The sequence below is a fragment of the Anomaloglossus baeobatrachus genome, chromosome 2 (genome assembly GCF_048569485.1).
Source record: "Anomaloglossus baeobatrachus isolate aAnoBae1 chromosome 2, aAnoBae1.hap1, whole genome shotgun sequence".
Classification (NCBI taxonomy): Eukaryota; Metazoa; Chordata; class Amphibia; order Anura; family Aromobatidae; genus Anomaloglossus; species Anomaloglossus baeobatrachus.
The window spans coordinates 226,252,150-226,277,000 of NC_134354.1; the positions used below are offsets into that span (position 1 = coordinate 226,252,150).

Genomic DNA, 24,851 nt, shown 5'->3' on the forward strand with positions numbered 1-24,851 from the left:
TGAGAAAGGACAAAGACACAATTGTGTCTATGCATGAGTATATGCAAGCCAGAGAGCTTAGGGTTAACACCAGTGTACAGCTGGAAACAAAGGACTGGCACTCTATTCTTGGGCATTGGTGGGGGTTATGGTGGTCAGATTCTTTGAATAGCCGCTTATGGCTTATGAATTTCTTAGCAATTAATGTTATTCTTGGGAGTCTCTCATTATAGAGGTTTTCCCATCACACACATTAATGGCATACGACCCCGTATGTTTAATGTGCCTGGATTCACACACAGCATTTTTCTGGGGATTTTTTGTGCCTTGTCCTCTGTGTACACTGTCCTAGCTGGCTTGGTGGGCTCCTATCCGTCATGGATGGCCATAAACAGCTTTTATTCTATTTGATATGGAATTGTATTTAGCAGATTGCACTAGTTCTGCGCCATTTTGTCCCCCTGCTGGGATGCCATTCTGCACTGTGTGACCCACACTCTAAACCTTCCTGATAAAGAACATAGCTTTATTTTTATATTTTATTCTATTTTCTTGTGGGTTTATGGCTGTTAGTTCTTTTTCCTTTAGTGTGATATGTGTCTGTCCAGCTTGCTTATAAATTTGTCCATGTTATTTGTCACTTCTTAACGTTATATTATTTGATTTATGGTATTTTGGGGTGTAATCTTCCATTTTGAATAATAACAAATGTATAGTTTAGTGGAGGAGGGCTAATGCGATGGGGGTGTTTTTCAGCAGTTGTCCTAGGAAACTTAGTTCCATTGAAGGGAACTCTTAAATTAACCTTTCGGAGAGTCGTTTTACCCAAATCACAGACAGAATTAATCAGATCCTGGCTATATAATTGCCACCAAGGATATTATTCTCTGAAACACTACAGTGTTTAAAGAGGTGATTCACTACTTATTTTTCCAAGCCATATTGATATAATGTTGACTAACAAGGCTTCTCTCAAATACCTTGTGTTGCCAATAGTGCCTGTGAGCGGCGCTATTGTGGTCACAGGAGTTTCACCGCTCATCACAGCCCAGCATCTCCCTGCTCGCTCCTTCACTGCAGAGCTCCGCAAGCAGGAGCGATGCTGGGCTGTGACGAGTGGTGAAACTCCACCCACAGCCCAGTCACTCAGGAAGACTGCGGCCGATCGCGGTGATTTGAGGTCAACTGGAAGTTGATGTGATATCACCGGACATCAGAGGTCCCAGAGCCCGGGGGTTATGAGAAGGGGATGAGCGGACCGCAATGACGCCACTCGCAAGCAGGCACTATTGGCAACACAAGGTATTTGAGAGAAACCTTGCTTCTCAATGTTATATCGATGTGGCTTGGAAAAATAAGTAGTGAACGACCCCTTTAAGAAAAAAAAATACTTTGGAAATCTGCCTCCGGCAGGCACTTTCCAGCACTGATCCAGATGATTGATAAGTCTCTCTTTATATACACATGAGGGAGAGATCTGTCAATTGCCTGCCGCGACGCTGGGAAGAGCCGGCCAGGGGAGGAGCTGGCTGGAGCGTTTCAGAGAATAATATGCCTGACTGCAATTATGCACCAGGATCTGATTCACACTTCTTGTAGTTTGGGCAGCATGAATATCCAGACAGATTCCTTTTAAAATGTATAGCTGGGACAATTGCTTTATAAAAAAATGTCCCTAAGCAGTAACAGGGAGGTAGTTTCTATCTACCTGCCAGTGGTGCTCGGCGCCGTTCTCTGCTGGCACAGAGCTGTCTCAGACCACTCCTACCAGCGATTCAGCTGCTCCCACGGATGTTGCGTCAACAGAGTGGCAGCTTCCGCTCTGCTCTGTAGACGGGGGGGAACAGCCGATGTCACACTGATTGATAGTTGACTCGCCCCGTTAGGTAGAGGGGAGCAGGCTGTCAACCACCATGACATTAGTTGTCCTTTCCGTCTACGAGAAGCCCCCACTCTCTTGATTAAGCCATTGTATCACCAGCAGGAGTGGTCTGTGAAGAACGGCGCCGGGCACAACAGGCAGTTAGCCAACTACCTGCCTGTTAGTGCTTAGGCACATTTTTTTTAACATCCCGGATATACCCTTTAATGATTCTGCATACAAGATATTTTGGATAATTCTACACGTCCAACTTTGTGGGAACAGTTTAGGGAGGTCCTTTTCTGTTCCGCCTGTGTCCCAGGGTACAAAACAAGGGCCATACGGCATATTTGGGTGAGTTTGGTGTGGAAGAACCTGACTGGTCCTCACAAAGCTGGGACCTCAATCCCATCCAACACCTTTGGAATAATCTAGAACAGAGATTGTGACCCTCTCGTACATCGAGGTCTGACCTAAGGATGAAAAGGCAAAAAGCCCCACAGGCGCGCGTCAAATCTGTAAAAATCCTTCCCAGAAGAGAGGAAGCTGTTATATCTGCAAGGTGGAGTGTTTTCAAACCCATATGAACCTCTATGGCTCTATAATGGGACGCCATTAAGTAACTCGCAGCTTGTGGGCCTAATGCAAAATCTCCAATTGGGCCCATAATGACACCGAACAAAAAAATAATGAAAAAAACATTAAAAATAGTATGTACTTGTAGTGTTTTCCTGCCAGCACTGCTTTTTTCATTCTGAAAAATGAACTCTGCTAAAAAGCGAGGTGTGAACAACAGCTGATCTTCTCATATTGGCCAAAGGGTCCTTTTGACTCCAGGGCCCGGCGCGTCCCTTGACCCCACAATTTCTACACCCCGGATGTCACCTGTCGGTGTATCGTGGCTGAGTCCCAATACCTCGGTCCATATAACAGAAGTCGTGCTATCCATCTTTCCCAGACTCCAGGGTGAAAGCAGGAATGGTGACCCATAACAGGACACCCAGCTTTGCCCTGCACTAAAATACACGTTCTGCAGCTAAAATCCACAGACACTTCTTTTCTGCCATTAATTTAGGGAATACTCTAGAATATGAGCTCAGGATCCTCCATCTTATCCCAGCCTTTCTGCCAGGACCTTTGTGTTGCACCTTTGCACAATAATCACCTCACACAAAGGTCACTGGTCATAAAGCAGATAAGCAGCGCTGACTCCACAATGGAGGGTTATTCTGGAGGCTCCAGCACCACACGAGTTAATGCCATTTCCACAGTATGAGGGGCCTCTCTCCCCCACTTCCCTTTGATGTGTCCCTCACGGGACAGGAATGTGCCCCCTCCCCCTATTTCCTGCTGCTCCCAGTAATGGGGTCTGTAAGCATCATATGGACACAGGAACAAAGGGCTTTTATTCTGCTCCCTCCGCACAAAGAGCCATTGTTCATTGTTTTCCTGCTGCTGCTCTGGGGCTTTTGTTAATTGTTATCTGGACACACACCCAGACAGTCAGTCACACATGTCATGTACGTGGAGTCGTGAATAAGGCGACATAGTGCACTGTGACACAGAAGAGACCACGTGATCCGCGCGACATAGTAAATAACACACGCGTGGGCTCGGCCCCTGTCAGGAGAAGAGAGCTGTGAGCGCGGACGGCTCCTCACACGCCCAGCAGGGGGCGGGCAGGAAGCGGCTATTGCATCCCAGGAGAGGCGCTCACACCCACGGGAGCACGGAGGAGGCAAAGCACGGGCGAAACAACACGGAGGAGGCAGAGCACGGGCGGCACAGCACTGAGGAGGCAGAGCACGGGCGGCACAGCACTGAGGAGGCAGAGCACGGGCGGCACAGCACTGAGGAGGCAGAGCACGGGCGGCACAGCACTGAGGAGGCACAGCACGGGCGGCACAGCACTGAGGAGGCACAGCACGGGCTATGAGGGCAGCGCTCATTCCGGGGACAGCAGCGGAGGAAGAAGCGGCGCAGAGAGCGGCTCCACGTCCAGGCAGTGAGTATGGGGCTGCGGTGTGGGCTCTGCTTCCCTCTGCTCCGTGTATTCTCCTTAGGACAGACATGTCAGGGATACAGACAGCAGGCTGTATATCCACAAGCAGTCAGGCAGGCTGTATATCACCGGGCACTCAGGCAGGCTGTATATCCACGGGCACTCAGGCAGGCTGTATATCCACGGGCACTCAGGCAGGCTGTATATCCACGGGCACTCAGGCAGGCTGTATATCCACGGGCACTCAGGCAGGCTGTATATCCACGGGCACTCAGGCAGGCTGTATATCCACGGGCACTCAGGCAGGCTGTATATCCACGGGCAGTCAGGCAGGCTGTATATCCACGGGCACTCAGGCAGGCTGTATATCACCGGGCACTCAGGCAGGCTGTATATCCACGGGCACTCAGGCAGGCTGTATATCCACGGGCACTCAGGCAGGCTGTATATCCACGGGCACTCGGGCAGGCTGAATATGGACAGGCGCTCGGGCAGGCTGTATATCCACGGGTACTCTGGCAGGCTGTATATCCACGGGCACTCGGGCAGGCTGAATATGGACAGGCGCTCGGGCAGGCTGAATATGGACAGGCGCTCGGGCAGGCTGAATATGGACAGGCGCTCGGGCAGGCTGAATATGGACAGGCGCTCGGGCAGGCTGAATATGGACAGGCGCTCGGGCAGGCTGAATATGGACAGGCGCTCGGGCAGGCTGAATATGGACAGGCGCTCGGGCAGGCTGAATATGGACAGGCGCTCGGGCAGGCTGAATATGGACAGGCGCTCGGGCAGGCTGAATATGGACAGGCGCTCGGGCAGGCTGAATATGGACAGGCGCTCGGGCAGGCTGGCTGATATCCACGGGCGCTCGGGCAGGCTGGCTGATATCCACGGGCGCTCGGGCAGGCTGGCTGATATCCACGGGCGCTCGGGCAGGCTGGCTGCGTGAGCTGTGCGTCCACGGGCGCTCACTGCGTATACGCTTGTGTGACTCCGTTGTTGCCTTCTCCTGTCTAAAACTGGGGAATTTGTTGTTGCCACTATTGTAGTGGTGAGGGCAGTAGTATTTGAGGCGAGTTTACACAATTTACCTCATATGTATGAATGGCGCCACCGAGGTGCAAATAATTGTGACTGAACAGGCTGCTGTTTCCAGCAGACTTTGTGCTGACACAATACACTCCTGTCTATGATTGTGGCCGCAGCCGACAATGTTGCAATTTCTAAGTAAATATTAGACTACAATGTATCATAGTCTATGCAGAGTGGTCTCCTAGAAACCGTGATGAACTTTAGTGTTCTTTATAAAGGGATTGTCCATCCTGGACAATTGGCTCGGCTATGGGAAGTTTTGGCACAGAGCCACTATTGCTTGGGGTGACAGTCCATCCATCATTATTATTAATATTGTGCTTTGCTTATATAGCGCCATCATATTGCACAGGTTAGCAGACATTATACTGCTCCATAAACGTAACAAACATTTTGATGCTCTACTGGCTCTTTACGTCTTTACAGAGTATAATGGAAGTCAGTGGGGATCTTGAGCATGTTTCCGAAAAATCTTCCGGTAAAATTCTTGAGTGCCCCGTTGACTTCCATTATACTCGGTAAACATGTACCGAGCACCCAAGCATCAAAATGCTCATTACGTTTACCGAGCAGTTCATCATCATCATCATCATCATCATCATCATCATCATCGCTGTCTCTATTGGGGCTCACAATCTAATCTGTGTGGGAGGAAACCGGTGGAAAGCTACACAAAACATGGAGGACCTACACTCTCCTTGCAGAGTCTGTGCCCTGGTCTTCTGGATTTGAACTCAGAACCCAGCGCTGCAAAGTAACAGTCCTGACCACTGAGCCACTTTGCTGCTCATTTCAGTCATTTGGTCACTTTATGTTCTTCACACCCGCTTCGTTATATTGACAGCAGTGCCGGATCCACCAAATGGACACTGACTAGGCCACTGGAACCCAATAACTATATTGGGGTCTGTAATAGAGGGTTGGAGACATATGTAGGCTCAGCCTGAGGCTAGAGTCACACTGGTGTATTACTTGCATGTGTGCAATATGAGAAAATTTTGCATTGCACTTTGCCCCATGTAAGACAATGCTGCAACTCACATCTGCGAGTTTTTCCTCAGCTCTAATCGGACTGAGGAAAAGATCGCAGCATGCTGGGATTGTCTGAGAGTCTCCTATCGTTCGCGCCTATACAAGTCTATGGGTGCGAGTGAAACATCGGACTGCACTCGGATGTCATCTGTGTAGTGTGCAATATATGCACAGGCTGACAAAGGATGAGATGGAGAGATCACGCTCTACCTCTCCTCCACAGCGGTGATCCAATGGCAAGATCGGATTACAGTTGCATGATGCTTGATAACACTCAGGAGCCGAGGGTCATTAGCATAGCTCATCCAATACTCTCACATCGGATGCCATATGCTAATGTGACTCAAGCCTATACTGATGATTGTTTGGGGTCCTCTCTGGCAAAGAGGGATGGGGTGGTCCTGAACAGTGCCCCCCTCTGTTATCGTGACATTAGATTTTTCAAGCGTCCATCTATAGTGGGGAACCAATGGCCCAGCTCCTCATGATGTGTCAGTAGATACACATCCAATCACTGTGAATAATGTTTACAGTATACTGACACATCGTGGCGGTGTTATGGTTAATAACACGTGACTGGTGTTTACTGTATATACGTGAGTGTAATAATTACACCTGTTCTCCATCTATATAAGAATGCCATATATGTTTGTGTTATCCCATGTATTGATTCTGTGCACGCGGCTCGTGCTGCAGTGGATATTCACATATCTGATGTGTCCTCATAGGTGACATCCTATATTTAGACTACTTCACGTGCCGGCTATTGTAATCCTGACCCACGTATATAAGCCGATATCCAGGAGGGTTCTAGATGTATTCACTTCTTGCGTTTCATATGGTGCAATGAGTGATGTAAAGTCCCAGTCGGAGTTAAAAATGAAGAGTTTCTCCCCCAAACATGTTAATGTGGACTGATCTGCTTTTGGGGTTCACGTCTAGTTAATGTTGGGGTTTTGCAGCAGTTTTCTGAAGTCATGTGGAAAAAAAACAGCAGCGTGGGAACTTTTTACTCACATTTTGGGTGCATATTACGAATGGAAATTCTGCATGAAAATGCTCCCATTCATTTCCCTTTCCGTTATATGCTCGCCACACATTTAAGGATCGCTTCACTGGGTAACATCACTTACTGATGCCGTTTCCACCCAGATTCTATCCAGAAACTGCAGATTAGCCCTATTGAATGGGGTCAGACCTCACGCGGACTCCCAGCTGCTAAACAGGCAAATCTATGGCAGAATTGTCTGCTCGTTAGCCTTGACATTCATGGACGGGAAGGGGGGGGAATACAGAGGTGACGTGAACCCGACCTAAGTGAATATGGTCGTCATCTGCACTAAAGCTGCCACGTGTAACCAGGGCTGTGGAGTCGGAGTCGGAGTCGGAGTCGGAGTCGGAGTCGGAGTCGGAGTCGGAGTCGGAGTCGGAGTCGGAGTCGGAGTCGGAGTCGGAGTCGGAGTCGGAGTCGGAGTCGGAGTCGGAGTCGGAGTCGGAGTCGGAGTCGGAGTCGGTGCAAGAGAATTTGAGGAGTCGGAGTCGGTGCAAGAGAATTTGAGGAGTCGGAGTCGGAGTCGAAGGTTTGGCTTACCGACTCCACAGCCCTGCGTGTAACCATTACTTTTAGTAAGATTTCTGGTACCATTAGATACTTTTCTATAGCTTAATGTTTTCTGACAAATAATGGTATCTTTTGGGTGCAGTCTGAGACCGAATTAAGTGGCCCTCAATGCTAAGAGGCAAACTGCTGATGTTCTGACACGCGCACTCCATATTAATCAATATACTGTCCTATGTTTTGCTGTAACGCATTGTTTCATACTTTATCGTTAGACTCAATGCTGTGACATCAAAGGGACGTGACTAAACAACTGCAATATGGCGATGTATGTTTCAGCTCATTATGGCAGTGATGTTCACATACAGCAGGATAGACTCGTTATACATGGTTCCCCTCAATAGGGAAAATGTGCAATATTCTGCACTTTTTGTAAAAGGGTTTCATGTCACAAACATTAATAAGCCAGATGTATATAAAAGAGTCTCTTGTCTATAGAAATCCTTGGTGAAACAGGCTTTCTTTATAAACGTTCCTTGTATCAGGATAATGAGTATGGACGTGCAAGATTCAGTTATTTCTGACGTGACAGATGTGGGAACCAGCTGCATCTATGGCCTTCTCTGTATATCGAGAGGTGAATGAACACTTCTATAGTCTCATAAGACCTTTCACCGCTGTTAGCAGCTGTCAGAGATGCTCGCTGACAAATTATGGGCTGTTTTTTTGTTTTTTTTTTGTTTGTTTTTTTATTTGTGTCCTGATAGCAGGATGAGTATTACTTCAGTTGGAATAATAAACTGTATATTGTTGTCATCTTTTCATATATATATCAGGGCAGGACCTATACTGAGAAGAATGTAGCTAATCCATCTAGAAATATTAGGGGTTAATCTACTACGGTAGCACTAGAGAGAAAAAATAAATCCTGTAAGGGATAAGTGTTGGATATGCACGTGTGTGTAATAATAATAACAGTAATAATAATAATAAAAAATATATACACACATCAACATACTCACAAAAAGTTAGAAATATTTGTCTTTCGGGTGAAATTTATGTATAACAGAAGTTCACGCTACAGTGATATAATATCATAGAAGTATGCAATGGTAATTTCCTTATCTCAAACAATTTTTTTAAATAAAAGCCAACAGTGGTGGGTATACACCCCCCCCCCCCCCCCAAAAAAAAGTCTCAATAATTTTGTCGCATCAATTACAGCTTGACAATAATGTCTCATGCTGTTTAGAAGTGGAGTTATTGTCTGCTGAGGCATGGCATCCCACTCTTCTTGACAGGTAATCCTCAGGTCATTGAGGTTCGGGTTACAGAGTTACGAGCCTCTACACAGGGAGTCAACTGATCCCATAGGTTTTCTGAGAGATTCAGGTCTGGCAAAAGTGCAGGCCACTCCATTTGATGTACTCCGGCCTTCAGGAGCCATTCCCTAATGATTGGACCTCGATGGGTTGAGCTTTGCCATCCATGAAGATGAAATTAAGCCTATGCTGTTCATGCAGAGGCACAATGACTGGATTAATGATGTTATTCAAGTATAAGGGGCTTGTTGCTATACTATTCACAAAGTGTACAGCCGTTCTGCATTGACTAGAGACACCTGCCCACATTGTAACACCACCACCAAAGGCTCTTTTGGTGACAACAGTGCCTGATGCATAGCGCTTTCCTTGACATCTCCAACATCATTGGCGGACATTATTGCTGCTCAGCATAAATTGACTTTCATTATTGAACAGCACAGAGGCCCACTGGTGTCTCATCCAGGAAGCCAATGATGCCTGGTGGTGTGGTCAGGTACCCCTGCAGGTGGTCTAGCATGCATTCCACGCTGATGTAAACTGTTTCGTATGGTCTGACATGACACTTTGGTTCATCTGCCTCTCCTTTAAATTTGCCTGGAGTTGTGTGGCATTCATCATCGTGTTCTCAAGGGCATTGTCCACAATGAAGCGGACCTCAGTGTGACATGTGGCCAAATGACGTCCCCTTCTATGCCTTTCTGTGATTCTTCCAGTCTTTCTGTATCTCTGTTGCAATGAGCTGATGACACTGGGACACTCTAAGCTTATTGGCCACTTTCGTCTGGGAGCATCCTGCTTGAAGCCTCGTAATAGTGAGGTACTGTTAATCAATTCTTAGGTGTCGTCTTTGTCTCATGATGTCAAAATGTGAACAGCATGATGAGGAGGATTGTGCAAATACCAATTCTAATTGAACTGACGTTTATTGGGCAATTCATGGATCAAACAACTGTTGTGACTTTTGCTATTAAGGTCCTTGACAGAGAACAGCAAGTTGTACAAAAAGTACAGAAAAACTGAACAGTTGGACATGTGCATTCAAAAGGTTACATTAAGGTCACCTGAAAAGGTTGGAGTGCATTTTAGAATCCTTATAAAATTTCACTCGAAAGCCAAATATCCCTAACTTTAATGTATGTGTTTCTATATATTATATATACAGTGGGGAAAATAAGTTTCATACACTGCCGATTTTTGCAAGTTATCCCACTATCGTAGGTACACTTCAACTGTGACAAAGAAAAAAAATCCAGAAAGTCACATTGTATGATTTTTAAATAATCAATTTGCAGTTGATTGCATGAAATACGTATTTGATACAATAGAAAAACAGAACTTAATATTTGGTACAGAAACCTTTCAGCTTCCTCCAAAGATTTTCTATTAGGTTGAGGTCTGGAGACTGGCTAGGCCATTCCAGGACTTTGAAATGTTTCTTATAGAGCCACTCCTTAGTTGTCATGACTGTGTGTTTTGGGTCATTGTCATGCTGGAAGACCCATCTTCAATGCATGTACTGAGGAAAGTAGGGTTGTCCAAAATCTGGTGATGCATGACCCCATCAATCCTCCCTTCAATACGGTACTGTCATCCTTTTTCCTTTTGTAGAAAGCACACACAAAGTTTGTTTACACCCCCATGCTTCACAATTGGGACAGTGTTCTTGAGGTTGGTCTCCTCTTTCTTCCTCCAAACACGGTGAGTGGAGTTTAAACCGAAACGTTCTGTTTTGATCTCATCTGACTACATGGCCTTCTCCCATGCTACCTCTGGATCATCCAGATGGTTTTTGGTGAACTTTAAACAGGCCTGGACATGTGCTGGCATGAACAGAGGGACCTTGCATGCCCTGCAGGATTTTAATCTATGACGGCGTAGTGTGTTACTAACTAACTGTAATCTTTGAAACTGTCGTCCCAGCTCTCTTCTGGTCATTGACCAGATCCTCCTGTGTAGTTCTGGGCTGATTCCTGACTTTTCTCAGAATCATCCTTACCCCACTAGGCAAGATCTTGCATGGAGCCAAAGACTGAGTAAGATCGACAGTCATCATGTGTTTCTTCCATTTTCTCATACTTGCGCCAACAGTTGTTGCCTTCTCACCAAGCTGCTTGCCTATTGTCCTGTAGCCTATCCCAGCCTTGTACAGGTCTACAATTTTGTCCCTGGTGTCCTTAGACAGCTCTTTGGTCCTGGCCATGGTGGAAAGGTTGGAGTGTGATTTGATATGATTGTGTGGGCAAGTGAATTTTATACAGGTAAGGAGTTCAAACAGGTGCAACTAATACAGGTAATGAGTGCAGAGTAGGAGGGTTTCTTAAGGAAAATAATAATTGGTCTGTGAGACCCAGAATTCTTGCTGGTTGATAGGTGATCAAATACTTATTTTATGCAATAAAATGCAAATTAGTTTATTTAAAAATACAATTTGAAGTTCTTGTTTTTTTTATTTTATTCTGACCGTACAGTTGAAGTGTACCTACAAAATAAATTACAGATCTGTCCATTATTTGTAGATGGGAAAACTTGCAAAATTGGCAGTGTATCAAATTCACTTACCATGTGTATGTGTATATGTGTGTATGTATATACAGTATATCTGTAAAAGAAGTCCTATTGTTTGTGATTGGTACCCAATGTTTGCGGTTATTTAAAGAAAACAATACCTCATTGTTTGTAGTAAAGCAATTCCCCATTGTTTGTGGTAGTGTAGACAACAATACAAATCCTATTGTGGTATCCACTGACCCTGTAAGATTATTTGTGGGAGAAGAGAGGTGGTAGACAGGATTAGGTTTAAAAGAGCACAGTTGTCCAAGTGGGAGGGAAGTGCTGTATAGTTCAGTACAGATTGATCTATTGGGAATAGAAGCCGTCCAGAGGTTTCCCCAGAGGCCTAACAAAGAGTGTCTTCGTCATCCATCCAAGCTATGTCAGTGTTCCCCCAACTCCAGTCCCCAAGAGCCACCAAAAGAGAATGTTTTCAGAATTTACTCAGTATTGCACAGTTGATACTTTAATCAATCACTTGTGCAACACTAACCAAACCTGAAAATATGGACTGTTTGTGGCTCCTGAGGACTGGAGTTGAGGAACACTGCATTACATAGAGCAATAGGGAGGAACAACCATGCCAGCCAATCAGACGGAGTATCCAAACCTCTTTCCTTTTCCTGCAATAATTCTCTATAGGTGTAGGGAAAGTTTAGACTGATGGGTAGGCATGGGTAGACACAGAAATAGCATAGAGGAACGTAACGCATTAACACATAGTTAAATAAAATAGAGTGATTGTCATTAGACGAGGGTGATGCCAATAATAAATATTGGATCTATATAATTTCCCCTCCATGCCTGCACCGAAGCTCCAAAGCTCTGTGCCCAATGTCCCTGGGCTCATCTCTTATGTTCTTTAGCTACCAAGTGCTTAAGGGGCTATTTTTAATATGGGCATGTGAATGATGCTTAGTTCCAGTGCTGGTGGTTTATTGGACCGAACCAGATGCTGGTTCCCTTTAAAAAGTTATTACTTGTTCTACGTGGAAATGTGCCCTCTATAGGGTAAAAACAGCTTTCAATTGGGGCTTTCCAAAACTCGTATTTATCCCAATGAAGAATGTCTGACCAGTACCATAATCTGCCAGTTCATTGCTAGGGGTCCTGCTGTTTATACCCTTTTGGAACCAATGAAATAACCTTTCTTCTCGCTAGTGATGAAGTAGCAGCCTAATGTGTGGTGAGTGTCCCCTCCATAAAGCACATTATTGTCTGGCTGCTTGCTCCCACCGATGGTGGCTAGGTTGGAAAATCTGCATGTATTTGAATGTGGTTTGTCATAGTGCGGTTCTGTCAGTAACAGTGACCTATGGAAAGTCTTTCAATTCTTTCCTTTAAGAAAACTGCAGCTGCTTCTTGTCAGCTGTCATCCCTGCCAAAGTCTTCACTGTGTATCATAGGAGCGGAATAATCTCGCTGAGCAGTGACTTCACAAGGGCTTTCAATCTGATGGTTTTTTGGACCATATTTTAATATATTCTGCTATTTGGCAACAGTTATTACAATGTCGCATTAACTGCGGATTAATTCCAACTGAGAAAATCATACGTTAGTTATATGAAACCAGTTTACAACACTTTTACTTTTCCTTACTATATATTTTTAAGAGTTACTGCAATCTGTATTCGGGGAGAGGATAGTCATATCGTCATCACTTTTACTTTTTTTTTTGTTTTGTTTTTTTAGATGTTGAATGCATGCACTTCATGTATAAAGTTTGTATTTTATTTTTGTGATGTCAAAAGTTCTTATAGCAAATATCTAGTCAGACCTGGCCTATTATTGCCGGAATTTGGTTACAATATTACATGGAATATATCTAGCAAAATCGTAATATAATCTAACTTTGTTGGTAAATTAGGTGTATTTTCCGTAAGGTTCATCTGAAGGACATGTTCACACATACCTGTAATGTGCTTGATAGTGTTGCGTGTTACGTCTGCCCTTTCTTGTAGTGCAACGTGCCTTGTACCTAAGTGATTGACTTTGGCAGGTGTGCTCTACTCTACTCACAAGCGGGCTGATTTCTAGAACACTTTTTACCTCCCAATACATTTTATTTTGGGATGAACTAGACCCTGAATGGAGTAAATTAGGAATGAATCTATAAACAGTGGATCAAAAATGTTTGCGAAAAGATATCTGGTTTGACAATCCCATTAAATTGCATTAAGGATGCGATGACAGAGGTCTGATTAGGGGCTCACACATCAGTGATTTTTCTCATCGTAAAACAATGGAAACGGTCTGAGACTCGTCACTGTTTTTGATCAGAATTCATCAGTTTGGTCAGCGCGTCGGTTTTTACCCTCAAGGCTTCAACTGTTTTTCTCAAATGGAAAAAAATAATGCTGAATGTTTCTCAAACTTTTATCAGTCTGTGGGGAAAAATGGACCGCACACGGATGGCATTTGAGTCCTGTCTGCTTTTTTTTTTTTTATGGACTTGCATTTGAGAATATCATTTGGCAGTCGGATCAATACCGGACAAGTCTCCTTGCTTTTTTGCCGACCACTTTGATCCTAGGAAAAGATCCAACATGTGAACTATACCATAGGTATGAGAGCTAGCTGTGAAAATACAGCACTCGTGTGAGACAATGGGCATATCAAGGCACACTAATTTTATATTAGTCTTTATTCACACGTTTGGATTTGATTAGTATTTTGCATGTGTTTGTATGCCAAAACTGGAACTAAGGAGAAAAACTACCATTGCAACATTGATACTTGTTCTGTGTTGTGGGGATGCTACTGGTTTAGGTATACTGATCAAAAATACTGACTAAACTCTTACTATAGCTGCGCTGTGGTTCTGACTTTGACATCTCATCCATATGCCGGGAAGAAAATCTGTAGTGTATTGACCCATCTGCACGATGTCAATTTATTAAGCATGATATTCACCTTACATTTACAGAAACATCCACACAATTTAGTGCATTTGCACTAAAAGTGCCCTTGGCTATTGGTCTACCTTTTATTGTCCGATTAGGTATCCCTTATTGTCTTCTCTTTTCTGGAAAATCGAATATTATTGGTTTCCTTGTTTAGAAGATAGTGGGATTTCTTGACCAATAATTTATTGGCAGAATCTCCGACAATTTGTGCCACATTATTATTTTTTTTTTTTTATGTACATTGTGGTTTAGACATTTTTGTAATAGGTCATAAATTAAGCTGAAATATATGGTATTTCTCTATTAACACAAAATGTGTATTCATATAGGAAAAGAACAATAAGGCCTTGTGATAGGCGGTCACTATACAAAAAAATCTAAATTGGACATTTAGCACATGGCCAATTAGAATAAAACCAGTAGTTACATGTTAATAATGATTCTGAATTAATTGAAACTAAAAGGAACAGAGACCAAAAACAAAAGACCGTTCCTTTCAGGGTAATAGACCCTAAATTAAGCATGTCGATCCTGTTTTTTGGAAAATAATGGGTCTGTGTCATATATATTGCTTCCTTTTATGTAATTGTGTAAGGGCCGGTTTACACTGTCCAACATGCAGCACGATAGGATCGCCGATCAATAAACTTACCGATTGGTGGTCCTTTGAATGCCTGTGTACACAAGAAGACCAAAGTAAGGGATACATTCTGATGTATTCTAGATTACCTAGCACACACAGGCTAGGTTCGCACACTGCGTCTTTTTGACGCTGCGTTTTTGTGCGTTTTTGGCCGCTAAAAACGCACCTGCGTCGAAAAACGCATCAAAAAACGCATGCGTTTTTGCCGCGATTTGGTGCATTTTTGGCTGCGTTTTGCTGCGTTTTTGATCTCTGCGTTTTGCTGCGTTTTTCCAATGTATTGCATGGGGGGAAAACGCAGAAAAACGCAGGAAAGAACTGACATGTCCATTTTTTTTTTTTTTTAACTCAAAAACGCAGGTAAAAAATACAGATGTGTGCGGACAGCAAAAATGAAAACTCATAGACTTTGCTGGGGAAGCAATGTCATGCAGTATTGAGGTAAAAAACGCACCCGAAAAACGCGCAAAAACGCCGCGAAAAATGCACTGTGCGCACATAGCCATAAGCTGCCTTGTTCTCAGCAGTGAGACAGGATGTTGCTGCGCCTCACAGGATGTTGCTGCGCCTCACAGGATGTTGCTGCGCCTCACAGGATGGTGCTGCGCCTCACAGGATAATGCTGTGCTGCATAAATGATTGTTTCACCCCATAAATGAGCCTTTTTGTATCAAAAGATAATAATGATGCAAGCATTTATGCCCTCACATTTACAATTATCTTGCCCTTTACAAGGTTGATTTATGTGTTATGGGATATTCCACTACAGCAGTTTATTAAGTTATCAAGTTTTCTGACAGATCCTGACATCCCTGGAATTGAGTATGGCAACATTTACATACTCATGGTAGTATAATATTGAATAATTACAGACAATATTTTAATGTTTATGCTCTACACATTCGGCTGTGATGACCTATGGTCTTTACATAAGCTAGTATTCCTTTAGGTCAGGACTGTCTTTCAGCCAATTTTATTCATCAAACCATTCATAATGAATGGGTATAAGCAGCAGGGAGACTGCATCATTGCTGCTCTTTCTTCCAGAGAACTTGACTGTCCATTGATTTTGCTATTAAAAATCAATGCTGTAGAGACGCCATCCTCCTCCTGAGTGCTCAGTGCCAACCTCCATGACATGACTGCTACATGCGTTCTACTTGTGGCACAGACTCTGAAGTCTAGCTATTGTCTGATCATCCGGATGACACATTGCTGTTCAGTTTTTAACAATACACCAGATTTTTCAAACTATAAAACATATTTGTGTTAAGAAATAAAAGCCTTAATAAAGACTGAAATTGTCATCTGTGTTGTATTTGGAGTGTTAATGGAGCCATATGTCACAGCTAACCAGCATGAATACACATAAGACAGTACAGGGTGGAACTGATGTGCACCTTCCCATTGTCCTTTTGTCACCTGCAGCTATAGGGTGTCACAAGAATCCTTAAAATGCAAAATAAAAAAAAATCCCTTTTGTGTGCCTGCTGCTTTTGTTGTTTTGCAGCAGCTATTGTAACACTAAACAATAGTTTAAGGTGAAGAAAGGGTCCTTTGAGCACTCCCTTCCTTTGTCACCTGCAGAAATTGAATGTCACAAGGACAATGAGATAATAGATGGTTCACCTTGCTTGTGTTTGTTCCTTTCTATCCTGGCACTGGGCGAAATAAGAGTAGGGCCCCAGATGGAACGTAGTGACGGCACCTCGCATTATTTGCACTGGATGTGGAGTTCCTTGGGTAATTTGCTCCTTTTTATCCGCAGTTGACATCAGCCTGAAGATCACCTTGACTTGCTTATCCATGCAACAGTCAATCAAAGATATGAGGTACCTCCTCATTGGATGCTATATTCTAACTGGTGTTGGGAGACAAGCCTCATTAGGGCTATGGCTAACAGTCCGGGCACATAGGTAGGGGCTGGATACTGCCGAGTGTATGAGTATAGCTGATGAAAAGATACGGCCCATGTGGGCACATCAACAACCTCAGAGTGCTGTAGTGCTGATCTCCAGCAAGCCTGAAAGTGTATTTTAATATTTAAGTGGGTGCTCCTTCGGTGATGGGAGACCCTTGCCAGTTACCCAGTATGCCTCTCCAACGCCAGCCTTAATTATTGAACTAAAAAGGATTGACTGCAGAATAAGATGGAGCGTAGGTTTCTGGAACTGTTTCAAATGTATACTAGTATGGCCTTGAATATGCCCAATCCTAAACTCGAACACCCACCCCACCAGCATCACCCACCGCCCCAGTAGGGATTTATCCCAAGAGTCGACTACTTCTCCAGCATCCATGGTTATCTTATCACTCAGATGTGCTGTTAGTAGGACAGGTATATGATGAAAACATTTTTCCACTAGATTTCTACTGGGTGAAGTCTGGTGCATCATCAGGTGTGTCCTAGTTTAAAAAAAAAGTTGTGCCGGCGAAAGTCAGGAAATAATTATTTTGATAGTCCTGTAAATGAGGACATGAAGGCCAACATTTTTCAGCTACCGCAATTGTACACATTTTCAGCCAATAATGTTTTGGCTCCTTTGTATCTACATAAAAGAATGTTTCCATGGTTACAGACTACAAATAAACTGTGTGTAGTCTGATCCATCAGGTAATTGGTGTATTTTTAGCTGACCCTTTTGTCTTGCTGACTTAGAGGACATTATAAAATGGGCAGTTGGAAGGGAGTAACAACATGGTGACAGTCTAATTTGTAGTCTGCAGTCCTGTAGAAACACAGGACTACATAGAGTAAAGTATAATCTATGCTCATGTAAAGCTACTGCTTATTTATTTTTTATTATTTCTAGGAGCAAGCAATGCTCTATAAATAGGATGTGTACTGCTGAGAACAGTGGCAGCCTATGGGCAGTGAACAATCCTTGTGTAAGCATGCTACTAAATGGCTGCCAACCAGCATACATGCCACCAGTCAGCTGGATGGAATAGTAGATGGAAGACCCGACTAATCAAGAACAGGGCCCCGGACGTAGCTTAACCAGGCCTTACTGATGGAAACAGAATTGTGAAGCAAATAGGCATATATGTTCATTAATTTACAAAAGATTTCTATTTAGTTATATTGATGAACACATACAAGCCTATATCATAATTTCCTTTTCTATTCAATTTCTCTTTGGGGTCATATGTACGTGATAATTTATTATAAAATTGAATTTGGCAAGCCGTTTTCTTTTCACGGTTACTGTTTTTTTTTGTTTTTGTTTTTTTTGTAGATGAGATTTCAGACCAAAATTACTCAGCCAAGTACCGTAAAACAAACGAGCAATAAACCACCAAAATGACCAGGGGAAAGGTTTCACAATTTATTCTGGTCTACGATCTTCTTTAGATCATTTCCACCTTAACACTTTGAACAAGGTTTGCATCACGTTTATGAACATAAAAACAGGATTTAGCAAAAAAACAATGGACATTTTTAACGTAAAAAAAAGTGGAATCCAAGCTAAATTTTGCCAAATGTATGCCAAATAAACACTAAGGGGGTGTTAGAGGGTACCTTTATGTGGTTTTAGAGAAACGTGTCCACCAATGCTGCAATCCCTGAGAGTTTCCGTGGTGAAACACACACAACCATTTTAAGGGCCGCTTTACACGCTACGACATAACTAAAGCTATTTCGTTGGGGTCACAGAATTTGTGACGCACATCCAGCCGCGTTAGCGATGTCGTTGCATGTGACGCCTATGAGCGATTTTTGAATTGTTGCAAAAACGTTCAAAATCGCTAATCGGGGTCCATTCCAAATTATCGTTGCAGCTGCAGGTACGATGTTGATCCTCGTTCCTGCGGCAGCACACATCGCTGTGTGTGACACTGCAGGAACGAGGAACCTCTCCTTACTTGCGTCCACCGGCAATGCGGACGGAAGGAGGTGAGCGGGAGGTTACATCCCACTCATCTCTGCCCCTCCGCTTCTATTGGCTGCCTGCCGTAATTGCAATAAGCAATTGCTAGCTATGTCGCAGCGTGTAAAGCGGCCCTAAGGCTGTGAGCACGTTGCATTCAGTAACTTGCAGAAATGAACGCATCCTCTGGCAGAATTTGTCATTGTCAAATTTGATTTTTACCACAAATGCAGGAAATATGCATGCGTTTTTGCCGCGTTTTGACCGCGTTTTACATGTATTTTTAGTGCTTAAAATGGGATGCGTTTTCAATACAAAGACACTACTAAATAAAGTTTGAACATTCAAATCATACAATATAATGATAATTTTCATAAATAGATTATTGATATAATATTTGTTAAAGAAATTTAACTTATTGTTTGACTCTTTGTTTTAAGTCGTGCTGGATGTGAGGGCAAAAGGAAACCTCTTGACCTCACTATGATGCCAAAAACGCATGCTTAAATTTTGACGAAAAAACATGCGTTTAGCATCAAAAAAGCATGTAAAACGCTAGGATTTTGATTTTGGATGCGTTTTCACAACTGTCATTGACTTCAATGTTACCAAAACGCTCAAAACAATTGACATGTTGCTTTTTCAAATGCAGAGATTTTGACAAATATTTGTCACAAAAAACGCTGCGTTTTTGGACACATAATATGCCGATTTCACATAGACTTTGCTTGGAAATCAAAACGCATGCATTTTTGCATTAAAACGCTGCAGCTCAAAATGCTGAAACGCATGAAAAAACACAACGTGCGCACATGGCCTATATATGTCAGATTGTGGGCAAATTAAAAATTTGCAGAATCAGAGCTACTTTCTATTACACTTGTGGATTTGCTGCATAGCGATGCATTGCTTGTGTCTTTTATCTTTTAAACACTGAAGATATAGGGTTTTTTTTTCTCTTCTCACCAAGACAAGATAAACAACCCAAGTGAAGTATCTGAATGGAGGCGTTCCATTGGCCATCCATCCACAATACAAACGCAGTGTTTGGCCAGCTGCTCAACGCCCGTTGGAAAGTCTTCATGTGATAAATCTCTTTACACACAGTGGGAGGTTGGAAAATAGGTGACCACCACATCCTCCATAGCCAGCTTTACCATTGATTGGGTCTGATACTTTTTTTTTATTTTTTTATTTTTATACAGATTTCTTTATTCTTAACTAGTAGTGTTTTGGTTTTGAAAAATACTTTCTAGAAAAAAAAAGTCAGATTGAGGATTTGTGAGACTTTCAATCTGTTGTACCCTGGTAGATTTTTATTTGCGGGCACAGACTGTGTTGGAACCATATCGAATTAGAAGCGGAGGTGCCGAGAGATGAAAGAAGTTTGGAACTTTGCAAATAGTTGGATTGAAACCAAAGCCTCACGCGTGGATGACCCTCAAAGGAGCAATCTCATCTGGTGTGTAGATACAAAGCGTCCTGTCTCTACAGGTCACAATGCGGGTAGAGCCTATGAAAAGTTATTATGGCGTTTTGCAGCTGCGTTACAAATGTGTTCTTCTGCTTGTTTTGCTCAGGCTAAACTTTAAAATAATCCTGCCTGGAATTTATTACTATTGTTGCATAACTTCAGAAAGTATACACGAGCTGCTTCAGGAGAACAAAGCAAAATAAATATCTGCACCAGCAGCAAACAGTTACAAATATGGCATTATTTGCTTTAGTGTTGCTATTGGCAGTAATACATGTGCTGAACTACGATTTATGTAGAGTCTGGCCTGGTACGTTTTCCAGTTTGGTTATTCCGATGTCATTATTTATTCTCTTTGGATTAAAGTTCACCTCTAGCTTTCTAAGGCTATGTTCACACGGTGCATTGTTTGCTTTTTTTTCTTCACAAAGTGATTAAAAAATGCATTGTGTGCAAATACCTTTTATAATACTTTCTTCTAAGGCCTCATTCACATGTAAGTATTTCATCAGTATTTGCCAAAACCATGAGTGTCTCTAAAACACAAAACAGGTCTCAATCTTTCAATTCTTATTTTCATCTGTGAGTTGCACTCCTGGCTCTGGCATAGAAACACTGATGCAGGAACACGGATGAAACAGTGATGCAGGAGCACTGATGCAGGAACACTGATGAAACACTGATGCAGGAACACTGATGTTGGGACACTGATGAAACAGTGATGCAGGAGCACTGATGCAGGAGCACTGATGAAACACTGATGAAACAGTGATGCAGGAGCACTGATGAAACACTGATGCAGGAGCACTGATGCAGGAGCACTGATGAAACACTGATGCAGAAACACTGATGAAACAGGGATGCAGGAGCACTGATGAAACATTGATGCAGGAACACTGATGAAACATTGATGCAGGAGCACTGATGAAACATTAATGAAGCACTGATACAAAAATACTGACTTGTGAATGAGGCCTTTATACAGTGTGACTTCCGTACTTTTATGGTATGCTCCTGCCAAGTAGTGTATGCAATATCCACCATTGTCATTGATTATTGAATATTTGTGGTCTGACAGCTGCTTAATGTGTATTGCCTCATGTACTATCATGTAAACCAGAAGATTGTTTACTATTAAAACCTGACAACACAATAATTGAATTCTCTTACTTTTATAAGGTTAATTGTCATTAATTCACAACTTATGTTTTTTTTAAATTTTGGAGCTACGAATGTAAACTTGTCATATACAGTCCTGTCCAGAACGTCCGTATTTTTAAGTATGATTATGCATTCATAGCATCTTTTGTAAATTCTCCCCATAATCTTTTCCAAAGCCTCCTTTCTATATTCCTTCACAAGCGGTCGTGTTTTAAAAGTTTAACAATATAATTATGATTGTTCTGTGCACAGGGAAGTGTGAATGGCCTCTCTAAACAGGCTATGATCGGCTTCTATATAGCTAATTGGTAGTCGTATAACCGCTGCGGGTGAGACAGTCTAAATACACCCTTAGTTTATGAGGTTTTAATGAATCTTCTCAATTCTAAAAAACTCAGATAACATCTCTGGTTGGACGAATATGCTTTAGAATAGGGGTAGAAAAGTGATAGAATCACTGCTGAGCCCACTTCCTGCCCCCACACAGGTGGGGCAGATAGATGGGTTCCGTGATAAGAAAACATATTTCTAATTTATGACGTGAGAGTCATGCAAACAACTAACGATGTGATAGGACGTACAGATCCGTGGAGAGAAGCATAGAAAGAACAATATTTGGATCAAACCGGGTATAATAAAGACAATAATTGAGGCACTGTAGGTAAGAAGCATTGTGCGGATACATAAGGAGAAATAATCAGATATAGGAATGATTCTTTATTCTTAAACTTTGGGACTAGAGAAAACAATATGTTCTACAAAAAACGTTTGTTACATATTTTATTTTCAATTTATTCCCATGATTGTTTTGTCATACAGTGGTTTAGATCGGATTGCTTAATTATATTTTTGCTCACTTGATGGGCAACATTTACTGGGTTCTTGTTCGTTGCTCTGCAAACTTATTTAATTGACAATTACTCACCAGCTTTCTGTCCTCTCGCATTTTGTATGGGTTATCAGTATTGATTTTATAAGTGTGTATATTTATTATTCTATAATTTGTCAAATGTTAGAACAGATATGTGCAGTTAGCGATGTAGGTTGGTCTTTGATCTTCTTATTTACACAACAGCATGTGTTATAACATTGGGAGATGTAGTACAATGTTGGCATTTAAATTATTGGCTCCTGTGTAGTCACTGCTATGTAGTATAATTTATTTCTGTATGCTAAAGGTTGCAAAATGTGTGAAAAATGCTTTAATGTAAAAATGGAATGGAAGTCTTAATAGTTTATTTTTAGCAATTAACATAATGCAAAATTAATGAATAAAAGAAAAATCTAAGTCAAGTTAATATCTGAAGTGACTGGCCTTTACCTTCAAAATGAGATCAAAGTATTAATTCTTGATAAATTGCACACCGCTTTCAGAAGAATTCTGCAGGGAGGTTGTTCCAAACATCTTGGAGAAATATCCACAGATCTTCTGTGCTTGAAGGCTTGTACAAATGCTTCTCTTTTTGTGTAATCCCTGACAGACGTGATGTTGAGATCAGATCTCTTCCAGGACTCTTCTTCTTCTTTACACTAAAGATAATTCTATATGATATTGTGTATATGTTTCTAGTCATTTTTCCAGTTCAAAATTAATTTTGACTCAAATCAGATGCCTCCTTGTTGGCTTTTTACCTGTATTTCTCAGCATTGAGGGCACCAATAATCTGGACCAAATCCCTTACTCACATTTGCTGAAAAGCAGCCCCAAACTTGCAGGGCCTCCACCACGCTTCACTGTTACCTGCAAATACTCGTTATTGTACCGCTCTCCAGCACATCACCCAAAAAGTGCCTTCTGTTACAGTCAGATATTTTACATTTTGATTCATCAATCCAAAGCACCTGTTGCTATTTTTTTCTCCACCCCATTCTTATATTTTTGTGCATAGCTAAGACGTTTGGCTTTGTTTCCATGTTGAATGTATGGCTCTTTGCCCGCAATTCTTCTATGAAGACCATTCCTGGCCAGACGTCTCCAAACAATAGATGGGTGTAGCTGGATCCCACTGGTTGCTGCCAGTTCTGAGCTGATGGCACTACTGGAAATTTTCCAATTTGAAATGGAAAAAAATATTATGCATCTTGTAGTAACTTTCCTTAGCCAACCGCTGTGTCTCTGGTCTTCAAGTTCGCCCATTACTTATTGCTTCTTCAAAAGAGCTTGAATCCCAAGGCTGCTTTGAAATATTTGCCTGTGAGTGATCTTACTAATCATTTGTCTTATTGCTGTGATCTGTCTTGCCATGGCGAATGACCTGTGACATGTATCAGTCTTCCATACATTCTCCTAAAAGAGTTTGTCTGGTCCTCACCCTGATTTAAGCCTCCTACACATCTGTTTCTCTTTGTGGCTTTGTTTCAACCTACATATGAAAATGATGATGATTTATCAATGATACCTGTTTAGTAGAACTGGTTAATCCTACATCTGACTATGATCCTACAAAATCCCTGACTTTGTGTAAGCGTACTTAAAAGAACTTATAACGTTTTGAAGGCAAACGGTGGACACACAAAATACAGATTTGCTTTAAATTTCCCTTTTTGCTTATTTACTTTTCATTTTGCTAATTGATAAAAAATAAACTAACACTTCTATTTTTAAAAAAACATTTGTTTCAGCTAGAACATTGACACAGTACGTATATATAGGATATGATATTAACTGCATATGGTCCGTTACCAAGTACGAATACTAGCTGATTTGTGATCCGTTACAAACCACTGATAATGGTGGATCTGTGGTCCATTACCTACCACTTAATACTAGTTGATCTGTGGTCCGTTGCCTACCACTTAATACTAGTTGATCTGTGGTCCGTTACCTACCACTTAATACTAGTTGATTTGTGGTTCTTTACCTACCACTTAATACTAGTTGATCTGTGGTCCATTACCTACCACTTAATACTAGTTGATCTGTGGTGTCTTACCTACTGCTAATACTAGTTGAAAATGTGTAAAGGTTGGTGAAGAAAAACCGCTTACTAAATGTGTGCTTGGCAGACCGCTTTTAGAGGCATGTGGTCAGATCTTCCTTCTATACTTTTTCTCCCCTCCTCGTCCTCGAGTACATTCAGGACATTAATTCTGTAATTCCAAGGCGTTTGGTAGTTTGCCTCTGTATTGTTTTGATGACCTTTGCCTTGTATTGATATCACTTGATAAAATGAATTTCTGGCAGTTTGGAAACTATTTTCCACATGTTGGTACAGTTTTTGCAGATTTGATGGATAGGTGTACTGCAAAACTTTTTTTTTTTTCTTTTTTTTGTTCTATAACTGTTTTACCTTTCCATTGTATATTGGAAAGTTATTCACTTTGTGCATACACATAAATCCTTTACTGTGTCTGTACTTGGTACTAAGTTCAGTAGTGTTTGTGCACCATAACTAC

At 42.1% G+C, this 24,851-nt stretch overlaps 1 protein-coding gene across 3 annotated transcripts in view; it reads left to right on the forward strand.

The window, feature by feature from the left end:
* Window positions 1–3,385: 3,385 nt before the first annotated feature.
* SOX13 (SRY-box transcription factor 13) overlaps window positions 3,386–24,851 on the forward strand; it is a 58,985-nt gene continuing 37,519 nt past the window's right edge. The window contains exon 1 of one of the 3 annotated variants that reach the window (XM_075335640.1): window positions 3,386–3,845. The gene's annotated coding sequence lies outside the window, so the exon portion shown is untranslated. The remainder of the gene's footprint in view (window positions 3,846–24,851) is intronic. The other 2 variants (XM_075335637.1, XM_075335638.1) reach the window with 2 other exon arrangements.